The following is a 6,216-nucleotide window of genomic DNA, read 5'->3' on the forward strand; positions in this document are numbered from 1 at the left end:
TGCATCTCCACATCCAATTCCAGTCTCACCATCAAATCGAATGGCAACCAGGTATCAAAATAACATTTTCAAACCCAAAGTGGTTTTCGATTACCTTGCAACCTCAATAGTAAAGCAACTTTCACTTAGCCCAAATACCTTCATTCAAGCATCCAACTATCCTGAATGGCAGGTTGCAATGGCAGAAGAACACATGACCTTACTTAAAAATAAAACTTGGTCATTGGTTCTATCTACTCCCTCTCAAAACGTAGTTGGATGTAAATGGGTGTTTCCTGTCAAACACAAACCTAATGGATCCATATAGCGTTATAAAGCCAGATTAGTGGCAAAAGGATTTCATCAATGTCCTGGAATTGACTTTCATTCTACCTTTAGTCCAGTTGTTAAAACCACAACTATTCGCCTCATCTTGTCCCTAGCCGTGTCTCTTAAATGACCATTGCGTCAGCTTGACGTAAACAATGCCTTTTACAAGGTACTCTTCATGATATTGTTTTCATGCAACAACCACCTGGCTTTGTGGATTCCCAATTTCCAAATCATGTGTGTAAACTACACAAATATATCTATGGACTTCACCAAGCACCACGAGTATGGTATACAAAATCAAGAATTTCTCTTATCATGTGGCTTTGCTCGTTCCAAATCTGATGATTCTTTATTCATCAAATGGTCTCTTGATTCTCTCATTATTATTATGATCTATGTTGATGACATTGTTGTTACAGGCTCTAACAACTCCTATGTCCAAGCAACAATTAAGCTGTTGGGAGATAGATTTTCGATTAAGGACCTTGGTCCTTTACATTTTTTTCTAGGTGTTGAAGTTATACAACATGCCAATAGATTGACTCTTACAAAAAGTAGCTTCATTGAGGACATACTTAGCAAGTTCAATATGCAGGATGCAAATAGTGTGAGAACTCTTTTATCCAAAAGTGATGTTTTATCCTTGGATTACGGTTCTCCTCCAATAGACGCTACAATTTATAAGCAGGTCATTAGCTCATTGCAATACCTCAGCTTCACACAACCTGGTTTATGCTTTGCAGTAAACAAGCTCGCGCAATTCCAACACTCTCCATCAGCTAAACATTGGCAAGCAACAAAGAGGCTTTTTCATTATTTGAAAGGAACAGTAACCTATGGACTTCACTTCAAATATGGTAGCTCTTCTTAGTTACTCGCCTACTCATATGCAGATTGGGGTGGTATTCCCGACACTAGACACTCCACTTCTGCTTATGTTATTTTTCTTGGAAAGAATCCCATTAGTTGGTGCTCCAACAAGCAACACACTGTTGCCAGATCTTCCACAGAGGAAGAATACATGGCTGTAGCAAGTGTTGTAGCTAAGTTGAACTGGTTAACCAACCTGCTGCAAGAACTCCCGGTCAAGCTGCCTTGTCCTTCTAAGGTTTTTTGCGATAACATTGGTGGCACTTACCTGTGTCGCAATCCAGTTTTTCACAGTCGAATGAAACATGTCGCAATTGACTTTCATTTTGTCTGTGACCAAGTGGAAAGTAGACAAATTTCAGTTCATCACACTCCAACTGGAGCTCAACTAGCAGATGTACTAACTAAAGCACTTCCAGAAGGTCCTTTGTCAACTTTGTTAGCAACATTGGTCTCAAGCAAATTGAACCAATGTTGAGGGGGCATGATAAGGATAAGGATGTAGAGTCCTATCACGTTAGTATGTTTGAGTTATACATAGTTATTTCCTCTTCTCTTTAGGTCTCTTATGTCCAGCAAACTCCTTTCTCATCTATACTTGTACATGTATAAATATCACATATTGTATCAATAATACTCAAGTTTTCATAATCATATTCAACTCTTATAAAGCAACATACTCTTACACAAAGGACAAAAAATCTTTACAAATTTAAGTCGGAGATTAGAAAAGTATTAACCTTTGTTCTCGAAAAGCTTCAATTTTATGTGTGTATGTGTGTGAGAGTCTATGCTCTGATAAGTTAAGTACACATCTAAATTATTAATCAACCAAATGTTTGATAATGGTAAAGTTCAAGAGAGGTTGAAACTCATATTGAGTAACCTGGTGCATAAAGCCATAGGAATTTCACTACAATAAGCTAGCAGAGAAACTCCCAAAATCGTTCTTTTACTATAGCCGGATGTTTCAAGATTTTGCTTTCAATCCTCAATAAGCAAACTCCTAATCCATGATCATTCACTATTTGTTTACGTTTTTGAATTTGTAAACCATTTATAGTAACAATATGTTGCAATGGCTGCCACAAATTCCAGATGTGTAAGAAATGCTTCATCTTATTTCTTAAAGGAATGCAATACTTTTTGTGTCCCCACGCGCGTTCAGGATGGTTAATCATTCTCTTGTTTTTACTCATGATATCACCACCTATTATTGTGCATGGTTGAATATCGGTATTTGTGGATACAGTCCAACTCGACGAATAGTTTGTCATTGGCTCACACAGTTTGATCGTGAATCTCTAGCACCTTGTTGAGATAAATATGGCACCGAATAAGCAGAGAATTTTTTGTTGGCATAGGACCGGTTAATGAGCATCGCACATCATAGAAAAAGCTAGACAACATGAATTTGTAACTAAATTGACCCCTAGTTATGCATTCAGAAGAGAGAAGGGGTACTTGGTGTTTGAGCGGTGAGTATTTATGTGATAGTTATGCAAGTAAAGAAACCACACTGCTCTGTGCAGTGAGTAGTAATATCAAGTCGCCGATGCCAATGCAGTGCCATTATCAACTACTCAAAACAGTGAAACACATCGATTTGCACTATCAGAGTTGGCATCATTAGAACTACAATCGTTACTATCATTATCAATATCAATCTCTACATGTAAGATGGCTTGTCACCTCGGGGAATCTGGCATGTACAAACTAATGAGGCAACAATGGTCACAGTTCAACCCAAACTAAGACCTAAAAAGTGTCGAAAAATATATAAACTCGAAAGTGTCCTCCTTTTATTGCAGACTCATGTTTATTAGGGATTTGGGGTGGTGTTTTGCCAACTTCAAGGGAAGGATTTGGGGCGGTGTTTTGCCAACTTCAAGGGAAGTGGAGGGGAGTTTTTCAAGGTCGGTTAATGAGTGGTAGATTTACATTCATTTGAGGCCTTTTTAATTCAACAGTTAGTGTCCTTAATGACTAATTACGTCTGATTCTGATAATATTGTGATGTTTTGCAGCTATGAAGGCTAAAGGGCAACGCAAGGACGAATACAGGATAAAAAGGCCAAAAACATTTAAAAGAATACAAACTCCCAACGGAGAATCTCCTAACCAATAGGGAGGATCGCCCAAGTGGCCTGACCTTACCCAAAGTGATAGTGCTCTCAATTGAAAATATCCAAGCCAGGTTGGGTAACTGAAGGATAAAACAACGACTCGCCGAAGTTGAAAGGCAAACAAGATGACCATTTCCGAAGGTGACATGACTTTGATGAAAAATGAAGGCTTAAAAGACAAATGTGGTAATCGATGGTCCGCCAAATGTGAAAGACAGACTTGATCGAGTTCACCAACTGAGGTTCAAACACCTGAAGCCTGAAGTAAAAGAAAGACGAGCTAAGGAACAAATGACGATCCACCAATCTTGTTTGGCTAGCCCGACTACTGTGGCCGAGTTGGTCACACAGTGAATTTTGGGAAACTATAAATAGGCCAAATGAGAGAGAAAATAGAGAGCTTTTGGAAAATAATTTTCGGCATTGAAATTTTTGTAATTGAGGGTTTGTTTGGTAGGGAGTATTAGAAGAAATATTACATGTATTATGTATGGTTTTGTTTAGTACAGTGTTTGATAGAGTGGTAGCATTCAGAGGCCATTGGAAAGGAAAAGCTCTGGTCTTGTGATTTAGAACGTGTGTGGTCGGTCTACAGGTAGGCTACAACTTCCTTTCCATATAAATTGAGTTTAATTTCATAAATACATTTTGAATTGAGTAATTTGGGGGGCCGGTACATAGTTATTCTTATTTCTTTTCTTAGATACCATGTTTTAGGATTAATTGACATTGTGTCAGGTTTAGTACCATACTAGTTGGGGTTTATGTTAGTTGTTGCATATTGTTGTGTATTAATTGTGTTGTTACTTGTTATATTGAGCATGTTCGGCCTTAGTTTAAGATAGACTAGTATTGCCTTAGACTCGCGAGCCTTGTTGCCTTATTTTGTCTCCGACGTTATTTCGCATGGACTAGATCCTTGTAGACCGGAATAGAAAATTTGAGTCTTATAGTATGAGACTTATTTTAGGAAATTTCGCATCTTAATAGATATTTTGGCTTCTCTTCCTATTTCTGCGGCTCGATGCATTATCAGATGTTTTATGCTTTAACGATGACTGGGATTGGATGGTTCTAGGCTTGGAGCCTTTTGTTGATGCTTTTGGGTGGACGATGTAACACCTTGGGAATTCACGGTTGCCTTTGGTCCCATGTTGAAGGCTTACGAGCCTAAATTTTTAGAGTTCTAATAGCATCGCACATGATATGGTAACATCGAATTTTTGTTGAAATTTTATAATATATATTTCCATTGCCTTCCAAGGTGTTTTAAATACTTATGAAAAATTCTTTGGTTAAGATATATTTACATGTATATTTATTTTTATAAGAGTTTTATAAATTATTAATATTTTACTGGGACATTAACTCTATTCATGTAGTGAAATTAGTGCAATTATATGTGAAGTGAGCCTATTCAATAACTATTTATATTCCACTAATTGATCCTTACGTATGATTAATAAGATCAGATTTTCTTTTGATAATAAAAAGCCTCTAAAATAAGAGATAGAGATGTACTTAGAAAAGTATCCAAATTGGTCAAATTATATTTCTGCACATAATGGTCTTTTTGGTCATGTGTTTTCTTTCAAGGGACTAGCAATTTACTTAGTTCTCATATACAACAATATGAGCCCAAAAGGTTCAAGATACAGACACAAGGTCATTTGTGCTCAAGATATAGTAAGTCATAAGAAAGATACGACTAGTTGTCATTAGCCAAGTTACTCTTAGCCTTATTCAATTATGTTAGCTGTTGTGATTGCTATAGACATTTATGATTGAGACATGTATTCCATAAATTAACAACTCAATATGTAGATAATGTAGAATGATTGTTCATATACATTACTTATTTCTATATTGCTTGTCTTTGGTCTATTCGAATTGTTTGTTATTGCCCTTGGGACTGTTGAGGTTAGCTACATGAATGTGATCTTTCCCTTAGAGGGCTATGAGCTACCTACTGGACTATATTGATGCGTAAGAGGGCTATGAGCTACCTACAGGGCTATATTGATGCCTAATAAGGCTATGAGCTACCTACGAGGTTATATTGATGTCTAAGAGGGCTATGAGCTGCCTACGGGGCTATATTGTTACCTATGAGGGCTATGTGTTGCTTGGGGCTATATTGTTCCCTAAGAGGGCTATGAGTTGCTTACATGGCTATATTGTTGCCTAAGATGGCTATAAGCTGCCTACATGGCTATGTTGATGCCTAAGAGGGCTATGTGCTACCTATGAGGCTATATTATAGCCTATGAGGGACTATGGGATTGGGGGGGGGGGGGACTACCAATAGGGGTATATAGAGTGAATTGGCACCTCTTGGGCTCAAGTAGGTGGTCTTGCTTTTTGAATTGTACCTGTCGTGCTTATGGGGGGTGGTTAGGTTATTGTTGACTATTATTGTATGATTTGTGACGAGATATTTAGGATGTATTATGATGATTGTTAGCCTTCTTCCCTTTGTACTTCAATATTTGATGACATTAGTTAGCTCGATTTAGGTAAGCAAACTGCTTAGTTCGTTATGGTTGGTAAGGCTAAGTCGAGACCAAGTAAGTAAGTTCTTGCTAACCTCTAGCTCTCAATTTGAGTATTTACAATATTTATGTTATCAATCTCATTATTTGTAGATTTAGAATCAAATGAGTATGTTGAAAATATCTTTGACCCTTATATGATATTACTTTGATTATTTATGGCATTAGCTCCAATTTCAACTTATAATTGCCTTGCATACTCGGTACATTATTTTGTACTGCCTGGGAGGAGCTGCATTCATGCCTGCAGGTCCCGATAGATGACTCAATAGGCCTCCCAGTAGCACGGTTGACTTCCAGCAGGTTTGCTAGCCTCTTTCTTCTGGAGCTACCAGAGTTTTGAAGTTTGGTGGCTT

The sequence above is a fragment of the Solanum verrucosum genome, unplaced genomic scaffold (assembly GCF_900185275.1).
Source record: "Solanum verrucosum unplaced genomic scaffold, falcon-dt-bn FXZP01000050.1, whole genome shotgun sequence".
Lineage (NCBI taxonomy): Eukaryota > Viridiplantae > Streptophyta > Magnoliopsida > Solanales > Solanaceae > Solanum > Solanum verrucosum.